This window comes from Sminthopsis crassicaudata, chromosome 3, assembly GCF_048593235.1.
Source record: "Sminthopsis crassicaudata isolate SCR6 chromosome 3, ASM4859323v1, whole genome shotgun sequence".
Lineage (NCBI taxonomy): Eukaryota > Metazoa > Chordata > Mammalia > Dasyuromorphia > Dasyuridae > Sminthopsis > Sminthopsis crassicaudata.
Genome location: NC_133619.1, coordinates 446,926,902 through 446,940,407, shown reverse-complemented (window position 1 = coordinate 446,940,407; position 13,506 = coordinate 446,926,902). Strand labels below are relative to the sequence as shown.

General features: G+C 32.6%; 1 protein-coding gene across 1 annotated transcript in view; it reads right to left on the bottom strand.

Moving 5' to 3' along the window:
- LOC141562902 (sodium channel protein type 9 subunit alpha-like) overlaps window positions 1–1,228 on the bottom strand; it is a 157,053-nt gene extending 155,825 nt beyond the window's left edge. Inside the window, 1 exon segment of the mRNA XM_074303210.1 lies at window positions 1,059–1,228. The gene's annotated coding sequence lies outside the window, so the exon portion shown is untranslated.
- Window positions 1,229–13,506: the final 12,278 nt, after the last annotated feature.

The window sequence follows — 13,506 nt, the reverse complement described above, 5'->3', positions numbered from 1 at the left end:
ATTCTGCCAATGAACTCTAAAATTCAGGCTCCTCAAGATTATTTCCATTCTTACTCTCCTGTTGCCACTGCCTGGCTTCTAAAAGATGTTCCTGAAGAAAACTCCTGGTCTACCTAAAGCAAAAAAACATCGTTATTAATTCAGCCAAACCTGGGTTTTAAGGGGAAGAAAACCATATGAGACAAAAACGCAGAACTCAATTTGTAAATTTATAAAAGTATAAAGATTTTCTTCATCTGTGTGGGCCAACTGTAGGAATATTTATCCTTGCTTTCTGAGTCATCTCTTTCTGAAGCCATAGCATACATAGCATACTCCCTAAGCAGGTTATTATTTTATGAATTAATCTCTCTAAACTAGCGGTAATACATATGTTGTTTTGATCACTGTGATTTTTAAGCCATGAATATGCTTACTTCTTTCAAACCTCCCCCCAGTGGATTTTGATTCTTAAAATGAAGACATTTACTAATTCACTTCAGAGTATTTATTTATTTATTTATTTATTTATTTTTAATGTGTTGGCTGGTTCCAGTTAGGTAATTGCTTCTTTTACTTCTCTGTAATCTCATTATCATGATTTGTGCTTCCCTTCTATTAGGGTGTGGTCCATCTTCTACATTCTCTTTTATAAACCCATTATATTTCAATTCATTCAATAGACACTAATAGAATGACTAATTTCCACCCACAATAAGAAAATACTTGTTTCATCCAATAGGTCCATTCTATCAATGGTGATCTCAAAACCGAATGCTAAATACACTATTTCAGATGTATTAAAAGAGGACAAACTACGAATCCATTTCACCCCTTCTATATATAGTCTAATTTAATTTTGTACCCTTGCTTTATCATAATGTTGCCTCATATGGGTATTTTAGTAAAATTGAAAAATCTTTTTCAGGAAAATGCGAATTAAACCATGTCTCAATATTTGGACTATAAGTATGAACTCTTATTTATCCTTCTTAAATTTTATCTTGTTTTTGCCCATCCTTCAAATCTGTAAAAGTTACCCAACCCACTTATCAGAAGAGTAGGAGAAAAACACTTACTCGGTACCATGCCTGTGAGTCACACACGGCCACCTCCACCTGAATGAGTCTAGCCTGCGGAGAGGTGGGGCCTTCAGTGCCACATTAACCACAGCTCCCTCTCAGACTCTATATTCCTGTCGCTCTGCAGGCGCCCGGGGCTACTCCTAACAGCAACTGCCAGCCTGCCCTGGACTGATTCAGGTCATCTGGCTCTGTTGAATTTAAAAAAAAAAAAAAAAAAAAGCAGGAGCATCTGCGCAGACGCCCACTGACTAGGCGCCCCCCTCTTTTCAGGTGCTACTAGGAAAAAACCCCGCCCTTCAGTGAGTAGGGAGTCTACGACGGATAAGGAAGCTACTGTGGACTGTGAATTTACTATGGTCGGTAGCTTTTCTTTCTTTTTGCCCCCTCCCCTCTTCTTCATCTCCGCAACAGTTTTCTCACGGCACCCTGGTGTCACATAGTCATCTTCCCTAGCTGAACTCTTTTATTTTGCATCTTCCAGTGCTGGGCGGTGGCCGCCAAGTTCTCAGTGAATGGTCTGAGAGTGCTGGTGAAGAGAACTACAATCTCCTTTGTACTATATTTACCACCACACCTACGGGGAACTTCTTTTCGCCGTGCAGGACTAGATTAGTCTTATCTGTTAGAATCTAAGTTCCTAGAAATTTGAGAGGATGTCGTACCTAGCAAGCCTTATTAACAAGGCGCTGAATAATGTTTAGAGAGTTAATGGAAGGATGAGAGCTAGGCAGGGGGAAGCTGAACTGAGGTAAGGCAAGCTTAGTGAAACCCCCTTGAATTTAACATATTTTGCATTTTGCATTTGTAATGGGACTGGCCCTAGGCTGCCATAGAGACTTGTTGCTTACTGCAGTGAAAACTTTACATGAAAAGAACTTGACGCTCGATGAAAAGATATCCTCGTTATTTGATAGATAATTGACAAAATGCACTTCTGAGTCCCTCCTGCTTCATTAAGCCATTCCGGATTCTGGAATGGGTTTAAAAGAAAATAGGAGAAAGTTATGGTGACCAATGATAATTGCAGAAAAAAGTGTCTTGGAAGAAGCTGCAAAATACCACTGGAACTTTCCTTCCTAAGAGAAGCAGGGAATTTTCTTCCTGCTGTAGAATAGAACGTTAAAGGATGAAATAAGAATGCTCTTTGCCCAAGGATGAGAATTAAGGGGAGGAGCATTATTTGGGATTCTCACCGTCCTAGAAAAATCACAAGCCCTCTATAAAAGTGAAATCCACCTAACTTAAAAATACATGCAACAATGATTAAATACTGTTTTTGGTAAATAATGCTGACAATTCCCCCTTGAAATAATGGACCTCACTGGAATTATTAGGTTTTTTGAAATAAAAAATAATGCATTTCTAAAACTGACTGTGTAGAAGCTGTTATGTGCTTAAAGTGGCATTAATATTGTGTTGTAGGAATAGTTGTTGCCTCCCTAGAGATATTATCCACCATCCCCCAAGTGCTCCAGTAAATTTGGACTGCTGACAAGTTTTTAATAGAATTTGTGTCTTCCCCACAATCTTTGGATGCAGCCTCAGCTACCAAAGATAATGTAATGGCTATGATAAAATGATGTTTGATGAAATATAGATTCATAGTACAGGCTTAGATTTTGAAAATTTTCAGCCATAGTATTTACAATTTCCTAAATAGATTCCAAGCAGTGTGTAGTTTAGGGATCTGCACAGAGTAGGTTCACAGTAAATGTATATTGATTTAAAAAAAGAATCAATTTCTTCCATATTTGATCTGAGAAGACAAATAAGCTAGTCACAAAAATAATCTCCTACTGCCACCTGGTGTTCTAAACAAATCTCATTTCATATCAATTAGGCAATAATGCTGAAGGGACACTTAACAATGTTGGTACCTAGCTCTTAGAGGTCATCAGTGATTTTCAAATCACAAAATCTGATATAATTTTCAATTCTCATTCTTTTTGATCTCAGTGTGGCATCTGACACTTTCTTCCTGGAGCTTTCAAGATAGTTCTATTTTTTGTTTGTTTTGTTTTGTTTTGTTTTGTTTTACAATAAGCAAATATTATTTGGTCCTGAGGAATCGTTACATTTCAGGTTTCTGAAGTTGAAAGTTGAGGACTGTCAACATAACTTTAAAGGAAAGCTTATATACTTTTCAACAAGTCAACTCATATACATGTTATGTGAAAATATATAGTATGTATTTTTCCTCCTAAATATCTTGTTTTTTGTTTGTTTGTTTGTTTGTTTTTCTGTGCAGCCCATTCTAACTACAATGCAACTGGCTAAGTCTTGGTGATAATCTTCCCCCAAAACACTGAGCTCACAATATAATACTAATAATACTTAACATTTATACAGTGTTGTAAGTTTGGCAGAGCCCTATACATGTTACTTCATTTGATTCTTACAACCATCCTGTGAAGTAGATACTATTATTACTCTCATTTTACAGATAAACTGGGTTTATTTGACTTTAAAGTGACTTGAGCTGGACCACAAAGGTAATTTCTGAGATTGCATTTAAATCCAAGCCCACATTTATATACTTTATCATATCATTTTATCATACATAGTAAATAATTAAGCAGAAGAAGATACCTTTCTCTTTTTAAGTTTTGCTGAGGTGGTTTAGTTTTCAATGACAAGCATTCACAATTATTCTCACTTTATGAGAGGTCTTTTGTAAGTAAGATTGTTAAGTAAAACTAATAATACAGTGAAATACAAAAATACATGCAATATTTCACATCTGAAATACCTCCACTTCTTTCTTAAAACTTAATCAAAATCTTTTTTTTTTCCTATCACACTTCTACTCTGCTAAAAAAGGAAAAAACAAAAACAAATCTCTTATAAATATATGTATACTCAAGGAAAGCAAATCCTTTAATGTTAGTTTACAAAAATCTTCATTTCATTCTATAAGTGCTAAATCTCTCACTTCTTTATCATGAGTAGCATGCTTCATCATTGGTCATCTGGAATCACAATAAGTTATTTCATTTATCATAGTCTTTATATCTTTAAAAATTATCATTATTTTGTTGTTAATATTGTCATCCAACATTTATAATTTTTCTTTTTAGTCATATTTGCCACTTTGGTGAGTGTGAGGTGAAATCTCAGAATTGTTTAATTTGCATTTCTTTAATTAGTAATGATTTGGAACATTGTTTTTCAAATGTTTATAAATAGCCTGCATACATCTTCCTTTGATCTTCACCTATTATCCTTAGATAATTCACCAAATTGGGAATAGTTATTTTTCTTTTACCTTTCAATCAGTTCCTTATGTATCTGGGAAAAAGACTTTTATCTCATAACTATCTTACAAAGTTTTCCCCAGTTACCTTTTTAATCTTACCTTCATTAGATTTATAAAATTTTAAGTTTTATGTAATCAAAATCATCCATTTTTCTTGTTATATATTCCTTGTTTAGCTATAATTTTTTTCTTCTATCCACATATCTCATAAGTAATTTCATTCATGTTTTCCTATGTTTTAATTCTGTGACCTTTAATGTGTAAGTCACATTCATTTGGAACTTATTTTTTAATATATCATGTGAGATATTGGTCTAAAGCAATTTTTTTTTCATATAACTGTCTAATTTTCTCCCGATTCTCCTGTCTTATTCCTACTCTTCAGTATTTTTGGTGGAATACAATATATCTCATGCCCCCCTAACTAGGTGGATTCTCCTATATTCAGCTATGTGTACTTTTATAAATTTTCTTTTATAGATTTCATCAGTTCATAAGGATTAAATTTGTATCTCTAAGTAGATGACTTCTAAATTTCTTTACTTAATTCTAGTCCCAAATCATCCATTCTCATCTGGATATTTTAAGTTAGATATCCTGTAGACATCTCAAACTCATCAAGTTCAAAACTGAACTCATTATCTTTTCCCCAAAACTTCTCTTTAAAACTTTCCTAAATATGATAAACATTCTTTACTATTTCAGCCTCAAAATAATCCTTAATGCTTTACTCTTAACCATATCACATATTCAATTACTTTCCAAATCTTTTTCATTTCTATGCTTGTAATAGCTTATACATCTATCTTCTTTCTTTGCTCATACAATTATCATCTTAATATTTTCCTTCTACTTATATCATCTTAAAATAGGAATAATTTTGCCTCCTTTTCATCAAAGCTCATTCCTACTATTTATGTCTTGATTTCCATAGCTAAAATTTCTAGTATTATTTCAATTGATAATGGGAAAGAGGGACAACTTTGCTTTACTCTTGGGTGAGGGCTATACACCTTAAGTCACTTAGGATTTCATTCATCCCCAATCAGTATCTATAATAGTCTTAGACAGTCTCCTTCTCCATAAATGTCAAAGTTATTTTCCTAAAGTATATGTCTGACTATGTTATTCTCCTACTTAATAAAGTTCAGTGGCTCTCCACTATTTTAAGATTCAAATATAAACTCTGACATTTAAAGCCCTATATAACTTGGATAGTTTCTACTTTTATTATATATTGCTTTCTTCTATACACACTACAATTCAAACCAACTAAATTTCTTAACCATATCTAATAAATTACACTCAATCTCTTACATGCATACATTTTCATTCTTTGGTCTTCATTCTAGGAATGCACACTTTCCTCATTTTCATTTCTAGGAATTCTTAGCTTCTTTCAAGATTCAGTTCAAATGCCATCTTCTTCATAAATACTTTTAAAAACTTTTCATTCACCCCTCAAATTGCTCATATCTATTCTGTATCTATTTTTTTTACACACAATGTAAACTTTGTCTTCCTAAGGTAGAATAATCTCCTTGAGGGCATGACTTTCCTCTTATTTCTCAGCAATACACACAGTGCCTTGAATATGGTAGGTGTTAATAAATAGATTTGATTGAACAGTATTATAAGTTGAAAATATGTCCCTTAGGCCACAAAATTTAAAATTCTGGTGGAGCAGAATGGAATTTTAACAGACTTAGCACATATAGTTATTTTTGTAATTTTTTCACTAATTCCCTTGATATTCTTGATCTTTTGTTCTTCCAGAAGAATTTTATTTTTACTTTTTCTAGTTTCAGAAAATAATGTTTTGGCAACTTGATTGGTATGGCACTGAATATAGACCAATTTAAGCAGAATTGTCATTTTTATAATAATAGCCTAGCCATGAACAATTGATATTTTTCCAATTGTTTAGATCTGATTTTATTTGTGGGAGAAAGTGTTTTGTAATTGTGTTTGCATAATTCTTGGGTTTGTTGTGACAAATAGACTCCTAAGTGTTTTATTTTGTCTACAGGAATTTTAAATGGAATTCTTCTTTTTATCTCTGGCTAATGACCTTTGTCAGTAATATATAGAAATACTTGCTGATAAGTTGCTGTAGAGTCTTAGATAATATTCAAAAGTTTTGCATCAATGTTCATTAGGGAGATTGGTTTATAGTTTTCTTTCTTTGTTTTGATCCTTCCTGGTTTAGTTCTCAGTGCCACATTTGTGTCATAAAAGGAATTTGGCAATATTTTTTTTACAAATTTTTCCAAATAGTTTATATAGTATTAGAATTAATTGTTTTTAAGTGTATGGTAGAATTCACTTATGAATCCATCTGCCTCTGCAAATTTTTTTTCTTAAGGAGTTCATTAATGACATTTTTTTCTTTTCTTTTTCTAAAATGGGACTATTTAAGCATTTTATTTCCTCTTCTGTTCATCTGGGCAATTTATATTTTTTAAATTTTCATCAATTTCAGTTAGATTGTCAGACTTGTTGCCATACAGTTGGGCAAAATAGATCCCAAATATTGCTTTAATTTCTTTTTAATTTTTGATGCTATTGATTTTTTCTTTCTTTTTTCTGATTAAATTAACCAAAGGTTTATCTATTTTGTAATTTTTTTTAATAAAATCAACTCAGTTTTATTTATTAGTTTATTAGTTTTCATTTTATTAATCTCTTCCCTGAATTTCAAATTTTCTGATAAGATATTTAATTGGAGGTTTTTAATTTGTTGTTTTTCTAGCTTTTAAAATTTCATGCCTAATTCATTGATCTCCTTTTTCTATATTTTATATAGCTATTTAGAGAAACAAAATTTCCCCGAAGAACTGCTTTGGCTGTATCCTATAGGTTTTGGTATGTTCTCTCATTATTGTAATTTTCTTGGATGAAATTATGAATTGCTTCTAAGAGTCTTTAGAGTTAGATTATTTAATTCCCAATTTTTTTTTTTTTTTGGTTTTTCCTCTTTTATTTATTTATTTGTTTGTTTGTTCATTCGTTTATATTAACTTTTGAAGTGGAGCTCTGCTCCTGGGGTAAATGTGGTGCTGTCCCAAGCTTCCTGTGCAGCTCTGAGTTTGGTTTTAAGCACAGAGTCCCCTTGTATTTATATAAGGGGCAGCTTTGCCTGTTCTGTTTAGGAAACAGCATGGTGTCCCAGAGCTTGTCTTCTGAGCTGGCACTGGAAGCTGGCCCAATAATTTGCTCCTGTATTGAGCCAAGACTGTTGTTGATTTGCTGTGATTAAGACTCTGTCATCTGCTTTCACAAGTTCTATATTTACTTTTCCTAAACACCCTTTTCACCCTAGTGAGCGTGAGTTTCTTCTTCAGTTGAAGAATGGTGCCATTCCATCAAACTCTGTTCAGAGGCATAGTTCCATGTAGTTTTTGATGGAAACTGGGAAATTTGAGCAGCATCCCTGATTTTATTCTGCTGCCTTGGCTGCACCCCAGAATATTGTTATTTTAAAAAATATTTAAAGTGCTTTATAAAAACCCTAATATTATTCTTTTTTATTATAGCTTTTTATTTACAAGACATACTCATGGGTAATTTTTCAGCACTGATCCTAGCATAATCTTGTGTTCCAACCATTCCCCTCGTTCCACCATCCCCTCCCCTAGATGGTAGGTAAACCAATGCATGTTAAATATGCTAAAGTATATGTTAAATACAATATATGTATACATATCCATACAGTTATTTTGCTGCACAAGAAAAATCAGACTTAGAAATAAGGTAAAAATAACCTGAGAAGGAAGTCAAAAATGCAAGTGGACAAAAACAGAGGGAGTGGAAATGTAAATTGTCTGTTCATATACTTTAACCATTTATCAATTGGAGAATGGCTTGATTTCTTATAAATTAGAGTCAATTCTCTATATATTTTGAAAATGAGACCTTTATCAGTAATTTTGACTGTAAGAATGTTTTCCCAGTTTTTTGCTTTCCTTCTATTCTTGTCTGCATTAGTTTTATTTGTACAAAAGCTTTTTAAATTTGCTATAATCAAAGTTTTCTATTTTGTGGTCAATAATGACCTTTAGTTCTTCTTTGGTCACAAATTCCTTTATCATCCACAGGTCTGAGAGATAAACTATTCTATGTTCTTCTAATTTATCTATAATCTCATTCTTTATGCCTAAATCATGAACCCATTTTGACCTTATCTTGGTGTATGGTATTAAGTGTAAAATTATAATCTGGGGATAACAAGATGGCAGGAAATACAGAATTAGTTTTAACCATAAACCATAACATTTATGGTCAAATGTGAATGGGATGAATTCTCCCATAAAGCAGAGGTGGATAGCAGACTGGATCAAAAGCCAGAATCATACAATTTGTTGTTTGCAGGAAACACATTTAAACCAGGGAGATACATACAGAGTAAAGGTAAAATGCTGGAGCAGAATCTATTATGTTTCAAGTGAAGTTAAAAAATCAAGGGTAGCCATCCTTATCTCAGATCAAGCAAAAGCAAAAATTGATCTAATTAAAAGAGATAAGGAAGGGAATATCTTGTTAAAGGGTAGCATAGACAATGAAGCAATATCAATACTAAACATATATGCACCAAGTGGTATAGCATCTAAATTCCTAAAGGAGAAGTTAAGAGAGTTGCAGAAGAAATAGACAGCAAAACTATAACAGTGGGAGATCTCAACCTTGCACTCTCAGAATTAGATAAATCAAACCACAAAACAAATAAGAAATAAGTTAAAGAGGTAAATAGAATATTAAAAAAAAATAGGTATGATAGATCTTTGGAGAAAACTGAATGGAGACAGAAAGGAGTATACTTTCTTCACAGCAGTTCATGGAACCTATACAAAACATGACCATATATTAGGACATAGAGACTTCAAAATTAAATGCAGAAAGAAATAAATAATAAATGCATTTTTTCCAAATCACAATGCAATAAAAACTACATTCAACAAAAAGCTAGGGGTAAATATTCCAAAAAGTAATTGGAAACTAAATAACCTCATCTTAAGAATGAATGGATGAAACAGTAAATCATAGACACAATTAATAATTTCATGCAAGAGAATGACAACTATGAGACAACATACCAAAATTTGTGGGATGCAGGCAAAGCAAAGGGAAATTGTATATCTCTAGAGGCATACTTGAATAAAATAGAGAAAGAAAAGATCAATGAATTGGGTTTGCAACTTAAAAAGCTAGAAAAAGAGCAAATTAAAAATCCTCAATTAAATACTAAACTTGAAATTCTAAAATTAAAAGGAGAAATTAATAAAATTGAAAGTAAAAAAAACTATTGAATTAATAAAACTAATAATTGGTTTTATGAAAAAAACAACAAAATAGATAAACCTTTGGTAAATTTGATTAGGAAAAGGAAAGAAGAAAATCAAATTGTTAGTCTTAAAAATGAAAAGGAAGAACTTTCCACTAATGAAGAAGAAATTAGAGCAATAATTAGGAGTTACTTTGCCCAACTTTATGCCAATAAATTTGATAACTTAAATGAAATGACTACCTTCAAAAATATAGGCTGCCCAGATAAACAGAGGAGGATGCAAATTGCTTAAATAATCCCATTTCAGAAAAAGAAATAGAACAAACTATTAATCAAATTCCTAAGAAAAATCCCTAGAACCAGATGGATTTACATGTGAATTCTACCAAATATTTAAGTCCTATTTAACTATAATATTTTATATAAACTACTTGAAAAAATAGGGAATGAAGGACTACTACCAAATTATTTTTTATGACACAGACATGGTACTTATACCTAAACCAGGTAGGTTGAAAACAGAGAAAGAAAATTATAGACCAAACTCCCTAATGAATATTGATGCAAAAATTTTAAATAAAATATTAGCAAAAAGATTACAGAAAAAAACCCAGGATAATACACCATGACCAAGTGGGCTTTATTTCAGGAATGCAGAGCTGGTTCAATATTAGGAAAACTATTAGCATAAATGACTATATCAGTAACCAAATTAACAAAAACCATATGATCATCTCAATAGATACAGAAAAAGCATTTGATAAAATCCAACATCCATTCTTATTAAAAACACTTGAGAGTACAGGAATAAATGGGCTTTTCCTTAAAATAGTCAATAGCATATATTTAAAACCATCAGTAAACATAATATGTAATAGGGATAAACTGGAATCATTCCCAATAAAATCAGGTGTGAAACAAGGTTGCCCACTATCACCATTACTATTCAATATTGTAATAGAAATGCTAGCTTCAGCAGGGCAGAGTAGCCAAATACTGCTACCCTTTGGTTAAGAGTTTCCTACTAGGTTTCTTGCCCTTTCCCAGATTTTCCTACACCATACCTGTGCTGGGCTGTATTCCCTCCTACCCAATTTAAACAGACCTTTCCTGAAGTCCTGCCAAGATATCTTAAGCTGGAAAATTGTTATACTCTGAATGTTTGTAGGTTCTGTCACTCCAAAATCTGTTCAAAGACTTGATCTAGGGTTGATTCTGAGAGAATCTACAGAAAGCTCAGGCAATATCCTCGCTTCTCTCCACCATCTTGGCACTGCCCCAAATTCATTGTCTTAAAGTTTTATACTATAATCATTCTCTATATATCTTTATCAACCTGGGCTTTACCTTTCTAGATAAGCAAACACTTAAGTAAAATCACCAGAACAGAAGCCATGTTAGCATTTGGCATTCATTGTCAGTTGATCTCCGGATTTAATATTGGTCATTGTATTCATTATGAGTTTGTAGGTTGCTTCATTTATTTGTGGTAGAATTTTATTTACAATATATAGCCATTGTTAGTATTGTCCTCCTGATTTTATTTTATTATCTCAGCAGTGATTTATAAATGAATTGAAATAGTTATAGACTTATCAGATACTGTCACTATTTTTCTTTGCTTTAAGTTTCCTATAAGTAGGAGATGAGGAGGTTCCAAATAACTGACTTAAAAATATAGGGTTAAAGGGCAACAGTATACTCAGCTGAAAGAACATTTGCTTTGGTTCAAGTCCCATCTCTAATTATCTACTTGTATGACCTTGAACAAATAATTTAACTACCTTAGGGCTCAGTTTTCTCATCTGTAAAATGAAATGTTGGCCCAGATGTCCATTGAGGTTCTATGCAATTTTATACATCTATTATTCTATGAAACTATGGTTGTCCTAAGTTCTTTCACCACCTCATTTTGGGATCAATAAGAATAAATTGGAAATAATTACCAAAGCAAAAGGGAGAGAGGAAGCAAGCCTTTATTAAGCACCTATCATATTTCTGATGCTGTACTAAAGGTTTTCCAAAGATCATTTTATTTGAATCTGAAAAATAACCTTCTATGAATTCATGAATAATGATGGACATTGAAAAAAGAACATTAATAAAACATTGCTAAAAGTCATACAAAGAAAAGCGAAGATAAATACAGAAGGAAATAAACAATTAGGGCTCTTTTTCACATTTAATGAAACTTAAATTATGGTACTAAAATTAAATTATGGTAGCTTCTAATTTTTTCATTCTAATTTTTTTTTACAATTCAAATTTATTAGATGGTTTAAATTAATTAAGAAAAAGCAGATTGTAGCCAGATGAGAAGAGAATTCATCACAAAAGATAATGAAGACATGACTAAGGTTTTTAAACTCATCTGTAGCATAATTGATACAGAAAAAGAAAACTAAATATCATTCTTGCCCACTCACTGTTATATTCTATATCGGATTAGTTGACAAACCTTGTCATTTCTGTCTTCATAGCATCTCTCTGTTATGTTTCCTTCTTTCTCTTCATAGAGCCATTATCCTAGGAAAGATCCTCATTACCTTTTCTTTAATCTATTGTAAAGGCCTCCTAATTCATCTCTCTATTTCATATTTCTTTTCCCAGATTTTTTTCCTAATGTGTAGGTTATCACCACTATTCAATAAAGCCCACTGGTTCCCTATTACCTCCATAAATAAATATCAGTTTCTCTGTTTGGCTTTTAAAATCCTTCAAAACCTAGTCTCTTCATACCTTTCCATTTGTATGTGTGTTCTACTTCCTTCTATATTCAGATTCAGCAATACTACCCTAGTAGCACTTCATTACAACATCCAGTCTGTGCTTTTTCTGTGGCTAACTCCTATATTTGAAATCCTCTCCTTCTTCATATTCCCATCCTTAATGTCCTTCAGGACTAAGCTCAAATCCGCTATGTAATTAGCTTGGATTTATATTTATATTTTTATTAGAATGTGTATACGTTGAGAGAAAGAACTATTTTTATCTTTCTTTATATATCCAAGCCTTAGCAAAGTGCTAGTACTGAGTAAACACTTAATAAATGCTAATTAAATGCTAGGTGGTCCAATGGATAGAATGCTGTCCCTGGAGTTAGGAGGACCTGAGTTCAAATTTGGTCTCAGACAGCTATTAGCTGTGTTACCCTGAGCAAATAAATTAATCCTGTTTGCCTCAGTTCTTTACCTGTAAAATGAGCTGGAGAAGGAAATAACAAACCATTTTAGTATATGGAATCACAGAGAGTCAGACAAAACTGAAAAATAACAACAATAATAAATTATTCTTGAATAAATAAATTTTCTACTTTCTTAAGGCATTGCTTTCTTATTCATCTGTTTTCAAATTGCCTTCTACCATTGTCAGTTGGTCAATCAATAATCATTTATTAAGTGCTTGCAGGTATTATATAATCACAAAGTGCAGAGGATATTATGATAGTGAAAAGACAGTCTTTGATTTCAAAGAGTTCAAAATCTAATAGAAGACATGATATGCAAATGACTGACCCGACCTGCGGGTCTCGAACTAGGGGGGTCTGAAGCCCCGTGCCAACCTGTAAGCAAAAGCTGGTAAGGCGACAACCTGGGAATGGGTTAAGAAAACAAGAGGCGGAGACCAAGCAGATCTTGTCAAGGTCTCATTTATTAGAGGGAAATACAAGGTTTATATATGTTTCCAGAGTATAGGTTTGAAAAAATAGTTCTGTGACTAATTAGGGGGACTTTTAAGGATTAAAGAACATCTGGTGGTAGATATGTGTGTCCTTGTGATGTTTTATGGCAGGATGCTCTCAGACTAAGAGAGAATGTTTTATTGCTAGAACCTGGGCTTAATGATCTTCAAGGCAGGATGTTCTCATGCTTCACTATATTGCTTATCAGTTCTTTGGTATT